Source organism: Pectinophora gossypiella, chromosome 17, assembly GCF_024362695.1.
Source record: "Pectinophora gossypiella chromosome 17, ilPecGoss1.1, whole genome shotgun sequence".
Classification (NCBI taxonomy): domain Eukaryota; kingdom Metazoa; phylum Arthropoda; class Insecta; order Lepidoptera; family Gelechiidae; genus Pectinophora; species Pectinophora gossypiella.
This window is the reverse complement of record NC_065420.1, coordinates 14,755,721-14,775,675: the sequence shown is the minus strand read 5'-3', so window position 1 is coordinate 14,775,675 and position 19,955 is coordinate 14,755,721. Positions and strand designations below refer to the sequence as shown.

The window sequence follows — 19,955 nt, the reverse complement described above, 5'->3', positions numbered from 1 at the left end:
AATTTATTTTCCTTAGTCGATAGCGATACGTTTTTGCCAAAATAGTCGTGGTCGTCATGAAACGTACCTCGATATCTTGTAACTTTTGATTGCTGGCTGTCACACTGCTGCATTCATTGAAGGGGCTGCTGACTTCAGGCTTGGTCGATTTTATTCTATTGCAATCATGAACTCCTACACAGTTTATTGCCATCTGCATTTCCTGTAAATAAAATATATATTAATTTTTTTTTCCTTAGTCTATAGCGATACGTTTTTGCCAATGTGGTCGTGATCGTCATTTAACGTACCTCGATATCTTGTTACTTTTGATTGCTAGCTGTCACACTGCTGCATTCATTGAAATAGCGGCCAACATCAGGCTTGGTAGTACTATTGTATTAAAATCTCCTACGCAGTTTTTAGCATTGTGCATTTCCTGTTAAAAAATAATAATGTTAATTTATATATATTAACTTTTATTTATAAATATATACATATATATTTTAGGTGATTTCCAAACTACCCAGGAGGTACACCCAGTAGCTCGCTTTTTTTCATGTGGTTCCCCCGCTAATCGAGGCCGCATCCACCTACTTATATGAGAAGTAGGTTCTATCTAATGAGTTAGCAATAGTCATTCAATAAGCAGAGAAATGTGAAAGAAAAAGCAATTTTTAGCTAAGGAATTTAAAATAAAAAGCAATTTTCAGCAATTAGCATGCAATAAGCAAAGCAATTACTCAGTAATTGTCAAACATAAGCGAGTTGTACAATTTAAAGATATTATTGACAATAACAAACACGTACCGAGTTTGTTAATACTTACATTGAGTTATCATCGCTAAGTTGACCAAATTATTAGTACAGGTTATCACATTCACTAAATGAAAATATGTGTTTTTATCAATTGTAACAATGCTTGCATGACCTAACCAACCGTTGGTGTTGTGGACGCCAATCTTCAAGAGACAAGTGGACGGGTGTGAGGAAAACTGGCAAGATGAACACGTCGGTGTGGGTGCGACTGGTGCACGGGAGAGAAGTGGAGCTAGTTGGCAGATGGAATTAGGCATCACTCTCTTGCTTCAGTTAAGTTCCACTCAGATCAGGTGGGTTGTCGCATGGATGAACATCGCATGGGTTGGAGTAATTCGGAGTAGAACTGTCCATGTTGTTCCCTTCATCGTAGGCACTTCAGTGGACTGTGGATCGATCAACAATAGTTACGTGAGTTGGCTGTCAAACCGATATGACGTGCCAGCCGAATCTAGCGACCAGGTATGCAGGGGATGGAGGTATCCTGTGGAGTAATCATATCAGCAAAGGTGAAAATGTCGATTGGGAGTGAAATGGAGGGAGAAGGAGAGCTGCAGTCAGCGGTCACGATCTTGCTGTAGATAGACTACATGCTCAGTTTACGTGTAGTTGTAACTGTTCGAAGTTAATTGAAAACGATCGATATGCAAATTCCTGTTTAATAAAACAAGTAATAAATGAACAGGCAGGTTGTTTTTTCGGTATTTAAACGCTAAAACCGTTGTTTGTTTATTGATTAGCAGTAATATGATGAATTCTTGGATACTGATGAATGCTAATAAGCTAAGTATTTAAAACAAAATCACATTCAGAAGCACTAAAAACACATTAAATTAAAGAACGAAATAATACCGTATGAAATATTATTTAATATAATATAAAGGATGGAAAGAAGAAATGACAAGAATGCTATTTAGCGTGACATGGCTCTAACCAGATCCACTGGAAAACATAAAACCATATAAAACCTAAGTTTTTGTTTAGCTCATACACGATATTATGTTTTTTGAGGAACCGTCTCATGCGAAACAGTGTTCTATTAAAAAGTATTGTAAGGAGAAATGCAAAGAACACCATTTAGCGTGACATAGCTCTAACCAGATCCACTGGAAAACATAAAACCATATAAAACCTAAGTTTTTGTTTAGCTCATACACGATATTATGTTTTTTGAGGAACCGTCTCATGCGAAACAGTGTTCTATTGAAAAGTATTGCACGAAGAAATACAGAAAACACCATTTAGTGTGACATAGCTCTAACCAGATCCACTGGAAAACATAAAACCATGTAAAAACCTAAGTTTTAGTTTAGCTCATACACGATATTATGTTTTTTGAGGAACCGTCTCATGCGAAACAGTGTTCTATTGAAAAGTATTGTAAGAAGAAATGCAAAAAACACCATTTAGCGTGACATAGCTCTAACCAGATCCACTGGAAAACATAAAACCATATAAAACCTAAGTTTTTGTTTAGCTCATACACGATATTATGTTTTTTGAGGAACCGTCTCATGCGAAACAGTGTTCTACTGAAAAGTATTGTAAGAAGAAATGCAAAAAACACCATTTAGCGTGACATAGCTCTAACCAGATCCACTGGAAAACATAAAACCATGTAAAACCCTAAGTTTTTGTTTAGCTCATACACGATATTATGTTTTTTGAGGAACCGTCTCATGCGAAACAGTGTTCTATTGAAAAGTATTGTAAGAAGAAATGCAAAGAACACCATTTAGCGTGACATGGCTCTAACCAGATCCACTGGAAAACATAAAACCATAAAAACCCTAAGTTTTTGTTTAGCTCATACACGATATTATGTTTTTTGAGGAACCGTCTCATGCGAAACAGTGTTCTATTGAAAAGTATTGTAAGAAGAAATGCAAAAAACACCATTTAGCGTGACATGGCTCTAACCAGATCCACTGGAAAACATAAAACCATATAAAACCTAAGTTTTTGTTTAGCTCATACACGATATTATGTTTTTTGAGGAACCGTCTCATGCGAAACAGTGTTCTATTGAAAAGTATTGTAAGAAGAAATGCAAAGAACACCATTTAGCGTGACATAGCTCTAACCAGATCCACTGGAAAACATAAAACCGTATAAAACCTAAGTTTTTGTTTAGCTCATACACGATATTATGTTTTTTGAGGAACCGTCTCATGCGAAACAGTGTTCTATTGAAAAGTATTGTAAGAAGAAATGCAAAAAACACCATTTAGCGTGACATGGCTCTAACCAGATCCACTGGAAAACATAAAACCATATAAAACCTAAGTTTTTGTTTAGCTCATACACGATATTATGTTTTTTGAGGAACCGTCTCATGCGAAACAGTGTTTTATTGAAAAGTATTGTAAGAAGAAATGCAAAGAACACCATTTAGCGTGACATAGCTCTAACCAGATCCACTGGAAAACATAAAACCATGTAAAACCCTAAGTTTTTGTTTAGCTCATACACGATATTATGTTTTTTGAGGAACCGTCTCATGCGAAACAGTGTTTTATTGAAAAGTATTGTAAGAAGAAATGACAAGAATTCTATTTAGCGTGACATGGCTCTAACCAGTTCAACTGGAAAACATAAAACCATGTAATCCCTAAGTTTTTGTTTAGCTCATACACGATATTATGTTTTTTGAGGAACCGTCTCATGCGAAACAGTGATCTATTGAAAAGTATTGTACGAAGAAATGCAATAAACACCATTTAGCGTGACATGGCTCTAACCAGATCCACTGGAAAACATAAAACCATATAAAACCTAAGTTTTAGTTTAGCTTATACACGATATTATGTTTTTTGAGGAACCGTCTCATGCGAAACAGTGTTCTATTGAAAAGTATTGTAAGAAGAAATGCAAAGAACACCATTTAGCGTGACATAGCTCTAACCAGATCCACTGGAAAACATAAAACCATGTAAAACCCTAAGTTTTTGTTTAGCTCATACACGATATTATGTTTTTTGAGGAACCGTCTCATGCGAAACAGTGTTTTATTGAAAAGTATTGTAAGAAGAAATGCAAAGAACTCAATTTAGCGTGACATAGCTCTAACCAGTTCCACTGGAAAACATAAAACCATGTAATCCCTAAGTTTTTGTTTAGCTCATACACGATATTATGTTTTTTGAGGAACCGTCTCATGCGAAACAGTGATCTATTGAAAAGTATTGTACGAAGAAATGCAATAAACTATTTAGCGTGACATGGCTCTAACCAGATCCACTGGAAAACATAAAACCATATAAACCCTAAGTTTTAGTTTAGCTTATACACGATATTATGTTTTTTGAGGAACCGTCTCATGCGAAACAGTGATCTATTGAAAAGTATTGTACGAAGAAATGCAATAAACACCATTTAGCGTGACATGGCTCTAACCAGATCCACTGGAAAACATAAAACCATGTAAAACCCTAAGTTTTAGTTTAGCTCATACACGATATTATGTTTTTTGAGGAACCGTCTCATGCGAAACAGTGTTCTTTTGAAAAGTATTGTAAGAAGAAAGCAAAGAACACAATTTAGCGTGACATAGCTCTAACCAGATCCACTGGAAAACATAAAACCATGTAAAACCCTAAGTTTTTGTTCTGCACTTACTATATTATTTTATATTCATGGTAAGTTGGATTTTCTGTAGGTATATGCAAATTAATAACAAGCATAGTTATTTGTTATTTGCCTCATAATAGTAAATACCAACAACGAATATACATAGACAACGAATGTAGAAAAACAAACGATTATCTTAAAATATTACGTAGGTATTATGTTGGTTATGACTGACTGTACACATATGAATTAAACTATTTGCAGTTACTTTCATTTCTAATAACATTTGGTGTATTTGGTAACATTTAAAACTAAACAATTTTACCAGAAAATATAAAATATGACTCGCTTTCTATTTTTGTAACTAAAGGTGTTTTCTTTTACATTTCAATTCTTAAGTATTTTTTTTGCTTTAGCCATATATGATTTGAAAATTTTGAATATCAAAGTTTCACGTTGTTAGGTAGTGGTTTCTTCTCCAATTATTGTTTTTCCAAGTAGTAGGTATTTTCTAGCAAGTTCACTTTATTTAGCCTGTATACATGTATTAATTACTTTATGTATGTTTTGTATCGATGAGTGATCATTCTTCTGTCAATACTGGTGAGACCCGCTTGTGGGAGGCCAGAAATTAACATGATCAAATTTGTTTTTGAATTTGCTTAGGATGGTATAGAACATTCATTGTTGATTATAGGCTTAATTTTTTTTACATACGCCATTAAAGGTAAAGCATGGTCGTACTTAATATCCTCCTGTGGCTTAGATTTTCAAACACAATAGCAAAACAATGGGATTTTGTTTAAGGACTTTTTTTCATGCTTAGCCCATCTGACAGTCGTCATATTTACCCATGTTTATGAATGAAATTGTTCGCACTGCCGGATACAGGTAATTACTGACCTATTTTATTGCACAACACAATAAATAATGTTCTAAATAACACTTTTCATTTATATATTTGTAGCCACAAATCTGTGCAATTGATGATGCGTCTTTGCTGACACAATGACGATGACGATTCATACACCATTGAATGCTAATGTATAATAATATACTGTATCCATCACAGGACACGCGAGTTTTACTATGTAGCGTTTATGTGTACTCATTAATCGATTTCCAGCTTGGCAATTGTTTAAGTTTCTGAATCTTTCTTCGAGCAGACATTTGAAGTAATGTTATTTCTTAAAGTTTCCTTGATGATGAGTAAACAGATCCGGATCCGGAGTTTTCTTTCTTCCTTATATTTATTATTTTAAGGCCTTCCTTTTTTTTCCTTATATGTTCCTTATATTTATATTTTTTTTGTTTGTTTACTTAATTCTAACTTAAGTTACTAAAATACGCTAGTATAAAATATTCTTTAGTACAATTTGAATGCAAATTATATTTTTTTACTATATTGATGAGTAAAACTACACATTACACAAATTTAATCGGTTATAAAAACTTATTTTTCATTGTACATTTATTTTCCTGAATTAATGAATGAAAATATCAAGTCGTTTGTGTTATAAAATAGCTAATCCAACTTACCATGAATATCGTATTTTTTTTTATTATTTTAGTAAATATATTTTGCTTACTGCTTAGTGAATGATAAAAAAATAAGTGACTAAAATGACAAAGATAAATTTTACTTAATGTAAGTTAAGTATTGGGTAAAATGCTTTTGAATGATGATTTGTTTAAATATACTCGTAGAAGTATAATTACTGCATAACTTATTGCTTTAAGTTGAGAAAGTAGCACTTAGGAGAAAAATGTATCAATAAACATCATTGGTGTCTTCATCGAAATATTTTAGTATTAATTTATTGTTTATATACGCACTTAAATTTGGTAACAAAATCATTTGTATAGCGTTAGCGTTATAAAGTAAAAAATGAAGATCAATAAATCATACGTTTGCTTACAAAAAACAAACAGTTTTAGCGCTTAAACACTGAAACAGAATTCTTTTCAAATAACTTCGAACAATTACCACTTTAATACACCTAAACTAAACATTGCCCATGTACAGCGAGATCCTGAATACTGATTACAGTTTCCGTACTCCCTCCTTTCCAGTCCTAAGCGACATTCAAACCTTCGCTGACACGATCATTCCACAGGATACGTCCATCCCTTGTATCCCAGATCGCAAGAATCGGCTAGCACGGCATAGCAGCTTGACAGCTAAAACTCACGCAACCATTGTTGATCGACCTACAAAATCCACCGAAAATGCCTACGACGATGGGAACGACACCGACAGTTCTACTCCGGATCATTCCAACCTGCGACATTCATCCATATGACAGCTTACTTGATCTGAGTGGAACTCAGCTAAAGCAATCGAGTGATACCTGCCTCCATCTTCCAGCCAGCTCTACTTCACTCCCATGCACCGGTCGCACCCGCAGCCAAGTGTTCATCCTGCCAGTTCACTTCACGCCCGTTCTCTCGTCCCCTAAAGATGAGCCTCCACAGCGTTAACGGCTGGGAAGGGCATGCACACATTGCCAATTGATTAACACACATTTTAATTCAGTGATTGTGACTAATAAAATGGTAAACCTAGCTTTGAAATTCAATGTAACCATCATCAAATCGAGTGCAAGCTTGTTAAAGTCAGTTTTATCGTTAAATTATACGAAAAGAAGAAAAAACAAGATAGAATGAATATAAATAATAATAAATAATTCGCAATATACGATAATTTCAGCACATGATTTAACCGATCTAAAAAAACCCAATAAGCTTAATAACAGAGATGAACTGTTCAGTCTTTTCAAGAAGTGCCATCCTAATAAAGTTACGTTAAACTTAAAAGTTCTGATATGATAACGTTATTCGAGAAAGGTTGGTCATTTACGATTCGGTGCCTGGGTAGTAGTACTTTTATGTCACGTCTTTCGCGAACGCGACCTAAAGCTACATACAGTTGACCGTGACTAAACATGTCAGATCTAAGATCGACCCCAACGCGACTAATCGTTTGACCCTGGCTCTTGTGAATGGTCATTGCATAACACACCTGCAATGGGAATTGACGGCGACACATCTCGTAAGGGCTGTTATGTTCTATAGGCGCTTTAAAAAGAATTCGAGGGATCAAATAATCTCCTAGTTCACCTTGTTTCCGAACTTTAATAATATATGGAGATGTTTCAACGACTATTACTTTGGTGCCATTTACTAAGCCGTCCGCGAAACTAAGATTACGCGTGATTACACAAACACATTCTAATTTTAATTGTAAGTCGAAATCTGGAACACCTTGTGGTCGAAGTGTATGTAAAAATTCAGGACTAAAATATACTTGATCAGCGTTGTCGCTTAAAACTTTGTCTATGGCATAAAAATGTAATACTTCTCCTGGTAGTTTGTCTAAAATAACGGCATTAATTTCTCTAACTGCATCGTTACGGGTGCATAGAATCGCTCTGAAGGAGCATACGCCTGGCTCAGTAAGGGTAACTTCTGGAAATACAAAATCAATTAAATCTTCTAATTCAGTAACATAATCAATGGATTCAAGTTGGACTAATTGCAAATCATTATTATTTGTTTCTAACCTATGAGTAGGTAATGAATTTGAACCCAGTTTTAAAAGAAATTCTGCATACTGTGCGTCATCCTTACATCTCTGTGAAGTTACCAAACTAAATTTTTTCAACTGTTTCCAAATAGGAGAAGTTTTTAGTGACGCGTTTAATATATCAAAATTCGTTCGTGCTTCTGGGACTACAGGAGGAATTTGACGAAAATCTCCTGCAAAAATAATTATTTTAGAACCAAAAATTTTGTCTGACCTCATCAAATCCTGCAATGATCTATTTAATAAATTTATAAGGTATTTATGAGCCATCGGCGCTTCATCATACACAATGAGATTAGAATTGTAAATCAATTCAGCTCTTTGAGTACCATTTGAGATGTTCCAGTATCCGCTATCATCTAATAGATGTAAAGGAAATCTAAACAAGGAATGAGCCGTCATTCCGTTTGTGTAATTTTGAGCAGCAATTGCAGACGATGCACAGGTTAAAACTATACCTTTAAGGTTACCGCGGATATATGCAGTTATGACCTTCAATAAAAGCGTTTTTCCGGTGCCGGCGGGGCCATCGATAAAAATCGCACAGTTGTTGGATTCTCGGTAAACACTATCAACGCAAAGCTTTTCCACGTAATCGAATACGGCACGTTGATCGGGAGATAACTGTGGCAACCACTCTTCTACGTATGATTTCAAACTATCTAAATCATATTCAGTGCGTTCCCTATCCAACTCCGTTGACCTGTAAACTACTTCCGGCAAACCTTGTTCTATTAACGAAGTTCCGTGTCTGCGTAGCATTCTATCTATTTGAATGAGGCACATGTTAAACGCGTTTTCTTCGTCATCTGGCACCCTGTAAAGGAAATCTTCGGCCAATTGACGTTTATACGTGTTCCACAGTGACGCCACTGAGGCACCATTAACAGCCAGCGTTACAAAAAAGCTACGAAGTCGTGGTCCGGTTAAAAAAGTGGAAGCTTCTTCCATAGCCCGTTCATATTCGACTGCGTCGTCCGCAAGTCCTACGAATTTGGCAGCTTCTTGAAAAGTTGTGCAATTTGGACCTCCAATTTGAAGTAAATCCGCGAAACTACGACAAGGGTAAACACTTAAAAGAAGTCTTAAAAAGAACTGTTCACCTCTGTTCGGCGCGACCCAAAATAGACGCGCGACGAGCTCACCCCGCATTCTACGTGTAAGAAATTTGCCGTTTTGCATTTGCACCGCCTGAACTGTCTTTAAACATGGATCTTTCGCATGAATGTTATAATTTTCAAAAAAGTCTAAGTAGGATACCCGATCAAACTCCTCAGTTAAAGGCCTACTGAAATAGTCTAAAAGATCTGAACCTGCATTATTAACTGCCTCGTTCGCGTGGCCAGGCTTAAAAAATACCGAATTTTGATCGGGCAAATGTACTGTTAACATTTTTACCGTAGGGTTCCTAGCTACAATATCAAATTCGAGAACACGCCACGCTGCTTCGCTAGAACTAATATATCGCTTAGTGACATATTGTTCGATTTCATCCTCACGATGTTCTTCATCAACAACGGCAATACGGGCTTCATCAGGTCCTTTTGTCATATATTTAAATAAATACTTAATTATAGCACGCTGTGTGGACACTTCTAAATTTATGTGAGCATCATATTTTAGGAGAAGAGCAGGATTATAAGGAACGACCCACAAATCATTAACTATTACGTCTCTGCCGCGATATTTAATAATCGCCTGATTTTTACTATTGCGACGTAAATGTATAAAACCTCTATCGTCACTGAAGGTGACTGGTGTTTCTTTTTTTGGAAAATATTTTAAACAGTTTTTTTTCTCACTATTCCAACACGGCAAATTAGTTCGGTAAGGAGGGCCGCATGGACCGTGTATCATGTGATCCATGACAACTTTGTATAATAAAGTTTGTGCTGGATCGGGTATGGTAGCTCGAACAAACTTATCAATATCCAGACTTTCTACTGGTCCACCACCTTCCACTCTAAAAGCAATATGCGCGTGTGGTAGTCCTCTTTTTTGGAACTCTATAACATGCATTATATAAACAATTTTTCCGAACCATTTACCCGATTTTAAATCTTTTAATAACTCTCCGAGTTTTAAGTTGAAAACTCGAGCACAAGTAAGGGGGTCTTTTGATCGACCTGATAATGTTGAATTTTTTATTTCAGGCCAGTTGGGGTTACATGTTAAAGTTAAAAAATATGATGGTGGACCTAACCTGTTTACCATTGCTATAGCATCCAGGTATTTCTTTTTCATGTACCGTGGACCCCCTGTGAATGAGCTAGGTAAATAAATTTTACCAGGTTCTACTCCACCTTCTCCTAAAATAAACTCGTCATTAATTAATTCTTGGAGTGGAGCTACTCTTAGCCTGTTTTGTTGTTTTGTTTGGCTATTTTTCAAAAACCGCAAGCGTTCTTCTAAAACTCTACAAAACATATCGACTAACCACTCTTCAGATAAACGACCAAATATGCTAAATCGCGATTCGGATAAAAGTAAACAACGGACATATTTAACCTGATTAAGCTTATTGCCCTTATTATCTCTCATATCTGGATGCCAACCAGTATTTCCGTGAGGATATAAGAGAGGATACTGGAAAGTCTCGTATAAGGAATCCATTATATCTATTGTTCGAGGCCTACCGTCTGCTATCTTTTTAACTACAATACAGCGTGGAGAAAATTCTTCGCGGTCTGTACTAATAATTGCGGCAATTTCTTGACCAATAGGTTGATCTCCGAGGATGTTACCATGAGTCGCACGAGTAGTTTTTTCGAACTTCAAGAAAGCTTCTGATGATACCTCTAAACTTAACCTTCTAAAACAATTTATGTACGGATTAACTGTGTGCATGAAACCTGTAATCATTCGAACTACCGTTTTATCTAAACTTAATTCGCCAGCTAAACTCTCTCTTTCGCTACTGTCATTTATGTAAAAATTAATATTATTAGGACTTTCATTGTAAGACAAATCAAAGATACGGTGGTAAATACGTCCTTGAATTTTTAGAAAAGATATACCTTCTGGATGATGGTAACCGTGGGAAACACCTAATGCCGAAAATGCAAAAATATTATTGTAAGCGCGTGGTCTATTTAAAAAAGCTGAATTTGAATAAAATTCTTCATTTAATGGGAGAAAATTTTGAACGTTATAATCTCCTGAATGACAACACCATTGTCGACGAGTTTTCTCTTCTTCGAACAATGGAGCATTACAATTTGGACATCTATATGTCTTATCAGACAGAAGCGACGTATTTTTTAAATTATATAATCTAATAATATTAAGATCGTGTCCCTGTTTTTCACCTATAAAATTTTTTGAATATCTCAGCGGCGTTTCTATGTTACGACTATTTTCTGTATATCTTTGTGCTGCTTTTTTGTTAATTTCGGGGTGGAGCTCGTAATAACGTTGAACGGCCGCGCGATGAACGTCTGGGTTGTTCTCGTTATAACGTTGAACGGCCGCGCGATGAACGTCTGGGTTGTTCTCGTTATAACGTTGAACGGCCGCGCGATGAACGTCTGGGTTGTTCTCGTTATAACGTTGAACGGCCTCGCGGTTAATGTCTGGATTGCGTTCGTTGTACCGTTGAACGGCCTCGCGGTGAATATCTGGATTGCGTTCACTATACTGTTGAACTGCCTTGCGATTAACAGCGGGGTTTTTCGTTGTGTATTTCCTGACAGCTTCGCGATGCGCGTTTTCTTTACTTGGTTTCGGTCCGCGTTTCTGTTTTTTGGGTCGGCCACCTTTATTTTTAACGCATTGGCTTTCGTCTTGATTACTGATTCTTTCTAATAGGACAACTGGTTTTAAAATTGTCAGTTTTATATCACTTGTAGTGTTATATACATCTACCGGATTTGAATCAACTTCCAATTTACTAATATCAAAATTTTGCACAGAGGTTTTAAGCGGGGCCAGGGTTGATTGATAGTTCATCAAAATCGAATCTAAAGTTTGATTCTCATTCAGTAATGGTGATGATATTAAATCTACTAAAATGGATTGTGACGTTTCGGAACTAACCTGCGCTTCGTTTTGCCATATAAGGTCGTCATTTAATACTCTTAATCGGGTTAATGAGTATTCGGATCCGTCGTAAACTTCATTCGCGAGCAAAAGTTTGGCTAGCGCTTCGGTTGAATTACATTTAAATAAACGTGCTACGTAAGGACCATCTTCTGGCTTACCCGTTCCTATATTAATGTTGTTGCTGTTAACTGCATGGCTGTTAAAGAAATAATATTCACCATTAAAGCGCCAAAAACTAAAAGTATAACCCTGACCCGTAAACAATATGCTATCGGTACTGTCGTTGTGATTTGAGTTGTTCACATTATAAGCGAATTGCGAATCGACAGTATAGTCATTAGTATTAAAAAACACTCTATTGTCCAGTATATTCTTTAACGTTAATAAACCTATGTCTTTATTCGCGGGAGTTGTAGGATACGTATTAGAAATGATCCAGTTGTCCTCCATACTAACTATATGTGCGACGTTATCCCCGACGCGAAGCTCATTGGGTAATTCATCTGGCATAAAATAACTGACACCCCTCTGAAGTAGATATTTTAACTGCATGTAAAGTGTATCCCCCATTCTTAAAATTTCATCAATTTCGGCAGTAGTGAAAGATGCGCGATTATGGAACACTGAATAAATTGAAGCGCATGCTGAGATAACCGTACATTGCGAATTATTACCTTCATACATATCGGAGCCTTGGTGTGTTAGACCTAAGGATTCAGTAAATTTTAGATATTAATTTATTTAATAGATAAGGTAATACACCCTATTATTGACACCCCTACTGACTATTAAGAAAAAAAAAATAAGAACATTTTGATATATTCCTTGCATTTTGATATATTCGGTGCCGAAAAATGATTAGACCGTACCAATCATTTAAGGTTCTAATAATTAGGCAGTTTACCCTACATAAGTACTTAAATTAAAATATCAATTATCAATATTATCATTCTCCAACAATCTATTTTTTAATAAAACAATTATTCACCGATATTATTATAGGGAATGCAATAATTATTATATGAGAATTAAGTTACCTACCTAATATAAAAAAAAACTACGCATACATATAAAATTTCAGTCGGATCAATAAACCTAGGTAGGTGATTTTTTTAATAAGTAGTTAAAATGGCATTCGTTTAAGCACTTTCACACAGTGCCGCCAGTTCGTGCCGCACAAAGCCGCCGCCGATAATCATTTCAGTCGCGACGGTCATGTAGAGCACACATTGTGGTTGAACATCAAAGGTCGATGAATTAAGTCGACAACATTGCCATCGTAGCTGTGGCTGAAGTGAAAAAAATACGAGGCGCCGACTTTACAATATAGAAAATGGCTAAGCAACTTTCTCGAAAAAACACATACTTAAGATTACGCCTATTTTCCGTTGGGATCGGCCACGCAATTCCACTTACTACGATCCTGACACATCACTTTCGCTTCTACTACTCTTATCAAAGTACACTCATTTATGCATGCTCGCCGGTTCCCAGTACTCTTGACCGTGGCTTTTCTTTAAACATCCTGAAATTAATCGAGGTATGTACCACCTAGGCCATCCACTTCGGATTTTACCACTTACATCCGTATAATAAATCTTGGCCTTGTCCAACCTATCTAAGCGTCCTTTTGTCAATTCTCTTCACTACATTTTCTTTTACAACAGTCCCTTAACACACTATTTTATCATTCAAAGTTATCCCACTCATACTCCTCAACGTTCTCATTAGTAACCTTTTGACAGTTTTAATAAAATATTAAGCAATTGAAAATTACATCATTGTAACATAAATATTTAATTCAGGTACCTAATAAAATGACTTTAAGACCAATGACATCGAGAGGGTGCCGTACCGGTATACAAACATTCAACTCAATTGATGTAACGCAACGCAAACCCTCGTTATAAAATATTTAGAAGACATGTCGATTTATTACACTGCACTTTACTTAAATAAAGGATTATACAGTCTGTTCTCTGCCTACCCCAATGGAAAATAGGCGAGATATTATGTATGTACGCAATGCAGCACTCTATTGACGGAATATTTCGAAAATTTAATGTAAAATAACAGGAAAACGTTATGCCACAGTTTTTGTTCTTCTTTTGATCTTGTTGCATCATAGTGTGAGATTATTTCAGACTAATACAGGTGAAGTAGGTACGTATATTTGTCAAAAATTTAAAAAAAAACCAGGCAAGTGCGATTTGGACTCGCGCACCGAAGGTTTCGTCCACAGAAAAGGTTAGTAAAAGAAAATTCTGATGCCGAAATTCAAGTATCTAGATATAAGACGATCGAGTTGAACGTCACTTAAGCTATAGGCATCAAATAAAGAATAATACTACGTTAGAATGGTCTGTCTCGCTCGTACTTATGCGTTAGACGTGTATCTACGTATGATACGTATACATACTTACATACACAGATTTTTCCTTTACTAACATTTTCTGTGGACGGAACCTTAGGTACATATACACATAAAATATAGTATAACATAGTATATATGCCTACCTATATTATATTTTTACTGTATCAGGGTTGTGGAGGTATGGTATTTTTAGACACTCATTGTATTCGGCATTTTCCATATCTTTAGATAGCTGTAAAGTAATAAACAAAATAATTATAAAGTTGTTACTTTATTTTGCTTATTACTTTATAGCTGTCACAAAAAGTAATTAAAAAAAATAAAACGGACTTCAAAATCTGTCAAATAAATAGTAAGAAATAATATTTAGTTGAATACATTAGAATCTAAATTTTGAAATTACTTTTTATTTGTATAAACTCGAGTGTCCCTAATAATATTAATACGCCAGTGACCATCGTTACCAAAACACTGAAATATTATAAAATGTCTTATAATTTGTTTAATGTATGTAGTGTCCGACACACCCTTGACCGTTTTCCAATTTTCTTTAATTTACTCTCAAACCATTAGTATCCATACTTACTTAAGCTCTAAGCTTCTATTAGTATAGTCGAAACACAAAGTTCCTAATTTTTAACTGTTTTTCAACCATAAGTTGGAAATTTCTAAACCAATTTTGATGAAACTTACATTCTTTTCTATGTTGGACGATACTTAATAAAAAAGCATTGCAATACGATTTGTAGTTTTTACGAAATGCATGGACAAACATACAGGCATGTATATGGAAAATTTAACACACATTACAATATACATATGGGTCAAATTGATAACCTTTTTTTTGAAGTCGGTTGAATTAGATTAGTTTCCTTCAGTCCCCACCACATGGTCATCAAGATATATAACCATATCCCTAACCATATTCAAAATATAGACAAACCTACATACACCCTTTAACAGTCATTTAAATAAGTTTATTGTAGACAAATGTTATTATAGCATTCAAACTTTTTTTTTCAGATAAACTAAATACTTCAAAGCTTCGATATCTCTATATCTATATACTTACTTAATAACTTGTTTGATATAATTTTGTTATTATAAATAGCTGTATTATATAATTAAGTAGGTAACTTTATAATAATTTTGTTACCTAGTTACTACTTATTTCTATAATTTTTAGTTAGTTATCTTATAATATTATTATAAGATTGGTTATAGTTGTATTTAACCATCTGTAGTAACTTGTAATTTTTGATAAAATACGCTACACATAAAACAGACATAATTATTTAGTTGGCTTTTTCACGATTTTAGAGAAAGGTTTAACTATTCACACAGAATATTAAGAGAGTGATTGGTATTAGTATAGCATAGAATAAGTAATAATACTACGGTCATAGGTTAACTTTTGTGTGTACTATAGGTAATTTTTTACAGACCTACTTATTACAGGTCATCTAATGAGTGAAGTTACTGTTGTGCTACAACATGGGTTGCTGTCAAACCACAATCACACTCGGATTGTTATAATTTAAAAAGGATTCAATCTTATTATTATTATCTATAGTGTTATGATCTCATCTAAATTTATCATAGGTTAATTAACTTATTTCATATACCTACCAACATACTTACATAATCTAAAAAAATATTAATAGTAATTAACTATCGCCTATTCTAGTCACACAGCATAAGTAGGGGCAATGCAATTGATTTAAGTAAGTAGGTACCTATTGCCTGTTATTAAGTAAAGTTTTTTCCATGACTGATGTCAAGCGGCTATTTTATCATCATAAAATCAATCGATCGTTTGGTAAACTGGAATTAAACTCGTTAAAATCTAAATACTTACCGGCACCGATGCAGGTTGCAGCAGGCTCGTCGTCGACGCGACGGCGACGCATTGTAGAGCACAATGGAATTTCGACGCTTGAACGCTTCATCTGTAAACAAACCACTTCTGTACTATTTGTGTTTATCTAATAGACAATAAAATAAGAATTATAGCTTTAAGTAGGTACGTACTTACCTTTTAATGTTTCACTTTCATTATGTGAAAAAGAGAAAATCAGTACAGATAGTTAAAGATCTTACAATTATAATAATTATGTTTATATGGCTAACTATTTTACGATTTTAAAGATTATATACCTAAATATATTTATAAATAATTGTTAAATTATCAATAACAAAATCAACTTACCTTTGGAATCTTGAAATACAAGTGAAAAAACGCTTGTCACTTTTTCGCGCCAACGGTTTGGGTACTGAGTTTACTTTTTTTTCCATGAGACAAAGAAATTCTGGCAACGCAGATTCAAACAGCCAATATCGAAAAATATTGAGGTACTTTTTTCTTCACTCGGTCGCATAGATGTCGATGGAATTAATAAATAAGCAATATAAAATCTAATTGCTTTTTGTTACTTCAGTACAATTTATTAAAAGCAGTGAATATTGAGTATTTTCATTAATTTTTCCATTGTTTTTTGGCGGGAAAGTTGTTTTCTTCATTGAATAATCTATTTATATTTAATACGAAATGAAGAAGTAATCGAAAAACATTCACTTAAGTGTTATCATATCGGAAAAATATATAAATATAAATAATAAACAAACATTCAATAAACAAAGTGGTACTATCTATTTTCACTTCATGCCAAGAAGCCGCTTCATAACTTGAAAATTTATGCGGACTTTTGAGTTAATTCGTATCACAAACCTAAAGGTCTATGTAACCAGGCCAAAAATTTCCAAAAAGAAAAAAAGATGAGGCTATAATTATGACATAATAACACATTTGCGTAACCTGTGGATTCCATTGCTTACCGATTTGAAAATATGAAAATACGTTTATAGTTTTTAACGAATTTAACGTACCTAGTATAGTATTTGGCTGTATGGGTTATGTTTCCTTTGCCTGTCCTATGTACAAAATAACCAAAAAAAAAAACTAAACAAAATGGTCTTATGGTCTCGTTCTGTGGTCTCGTTGCCGAGAAGTTCTCTTGATAATTTCCTGTGCTACTTTGAAGTACTTTGTTAGAATTTGTAGCTTACAAGTTCACCGTGCGAGAGCGTCGACATTCTACTGTAAAAACTTCCAGAGCCATTGTGTGTTTTGGATAGAGCCGATATGATAAAAAGTTTGTGGATAATGTTCGTTGATAAATTGCAATGTAAGTAACATACAATCAAATGACATTGTTATTATATATGACACTGTTATTATATAGTTATTTATTTATAGGTGTGAATGCTGATCGACTTTGTCATACTAACTCATACTCATACTAAGAGATGTAAGCAACAATAACAAGTTTCCTGAAGAATGTTCCAATCGGACAGTTGGAAACAATTATGTCTGTATAAGTTGTGGAATATCTTTGGGAAAGCAGTCACGAAGATAAAATCACAGGCCATGGGCTTATGGAAAGAAGTGAAGAGTGGTATTATATAGAAAAACAATCTCCGAGATAGGTATTAAAGTATTAAGTATTTTATGTTGTACATGAAAAATATTGTGTTTCAATCATAAATGTTATAAGGCAATCCTTAATTATGATTAAAACATTGTTCTAATTTTAATTTATTGTTGGCAATGTTTCAGTTCCATTCCTACACATTAAATAATATTGATACAATCGGGCATATTGTGCAATATACTATTAAAAACATTCATGTTTGCTTTCAGATGCCTGATGGATGCCCATGTATGCATTGTTTGCAGGATGAGCTCACCTCAAAAGCATTAATATCTAGTGAACATAAAAGCTGTGTTAGGTGTGTTGTTGCAATGTATATAGTTCTATTTATTAACCCCCGACGCAAAATTGTGTATATGTGTCTATCTGTAGCATCGTAGCTCCCAAACGGATGATCCGATTTTAATGTTTTTTTTTGTTTGTAAGTTATATTAGTCGAGAGTGTTCTTAGCTATGTTTGGTAGAAATCGGTTCAGGTCTTCAAGGTCATCAGAGATGTTTGTTAAGTGTGATAGGAATGTTACACGCTCAGTTTGCTTGCAAGCATAGGTATGTGGGATAAGTTATTTTTTGCTTTTTATAGGGTTTTTTTCACCTTTTTTCATAATAATTGAGTACTTTTGTTTTGTCGGGGTTTTTTTTTTGTTCATAGATGTTGGTAAACTATGAGTTTATATCACTTTATAATTATTATAATTTATATTATTAAATCATTAAATAGATAAAAACCTGTGTATATTTTAATGTTATTGTTAAGTTTATTCTCTACCTACTTACTAATATGTTACCATATTAAGTCTGTTCAAAAATCATAAATAGGTACTTGTTCTTCTTCTATCATGTAGGTTGTGAAGTGGATGACCAACCTCAACCAGGGTTATTGCTGAGCCGCCAATGTCGTTGGATCAGCCAGCAATGTCCTAACTGAATCAGGGATCACAAAGAAATTTTTGTGTTTTGTCCCCACCGGGACTTGAACCTGGGACCTCCGGAATGTTAGCCACTGGACCACATAGGCCGAGAGTATATGGTTAAGTTGCTGTTTTATTTCAACTATTTAATTAAATGTAGGAATATTTTGTATGAGTATGAATTATATAATAAAACAAATTATTTCTAAAAATATATCTTTCATTATGTTTTTAATAAAATTGTTTCTTTTTAAAATTATTTTGAAAAATAAAAATAGTAATCACGTCGTTTAGCACCACTTTAACTGATAGGATCTCACAATCAATGTTTTTTGTGGTATCAAAATTGTTAGTTAAATTTAATTTTTGACCTCTTGGGACCAGATTTTCACATCAAACATCCTTTGGTGGTCTTTATTGGTCTAAATGCAAGACAAATATAATTACAGAATCTATAGGTACCAATGAGGGACTTTCCAGGCTAGGTTCTCAAAAAAAAATACAGATGGCGCTGTCCAGATTTAACATGATGTGTTATTGGTGCTGATTCCAGTACACACTAAGTTTATTTGAAGTTATACCTGTCATTTTATTATCAGGTGACGGGTAAACGACAGGCTTAAAATTTATGGAATAGGTTCACAATAATTTTAGTCAGAAATTAAAAAAACCCAGCAAAAGTTGACAGCACACATGTCACCGGCGATAGAAATATGTTATGCGAAATAAAAGTTGCTCCAGGTTTTATAGTTTTGCCAGGCCGTAGGGTGTCTCCCTGATGCGAAGCATGTCACCGGCGATAGAATATGACCAAAATTTAAATAGGTCTCGGGGCGTAGTGTGTCTCCGTGACGAGGAGCAGTTTTCGAAGACCGGGAAGTAATTCCGTACTCTACCTATTGACAATATGATCCTCGCTGCAAAAAATTTTGCCGACACTGTTTAACACTTTCAAGGACAGAACGTCTACGGACGTTCCGAGTCCAAGGTGTCATACTACCTATTATGAACCATCAATGACCCATGGTCTTTGTCCGTGAAAGGGTTAATAGGTGCTGTTCACACGAAAAAAGAAAATGTATCTTCTCGCATTCAGCAGCTCTGTAATCTCACCGTAAACGACAATGGTCCGCTTCCAAAGGTCCTGTTTCGCCGGCAATTATCGTAGTCGAGATTGTTAGAGG

General features: G+C 34.7%; 1 protein-coding gene and 2 long non-coding RNA genes across 5 annotated transcripts in view; 2 read left to right on the top strand and 1 right to left on the bottom strand.

Annotated features, from left to right (window-relative positions):
- LOC126374704 (protein prickle-like) overlaps positions 1–19,955 on the top strand; it is a 268,632-nt gene that overhangs the window by 65,308 nt on the left and 183,369 nt on the right. The gene's annotated exons all lie outside the window — the stretch shown is intronic.
- On the bottom strand, positions 28–17,233 carry LOC126374747 (uncharacterized). Its single transcript, XR_007567482.1, has 4 exons — positions 16,228–17,233; positions 12,670–12,702; positions 291–418; positions 28–202 (listed from the first exon to the last, which is right to left on the bottom strand). It is a non-coding gene; the product is annotated as an uncharacterized LOC126374747 (long non-coding RNA).
- On the top strand, positions 17,367–18,983 carry LOC126374745 (uncharacterized). The gene is made up of 3 exons (XR_007567480.1): positions 17,367–17,554; positions 17,626–17,855; positions 18,070–18,983. It is a non-coding gene; the product is annotated as an uncharacterized LOC126374745 (long non-coding RNA).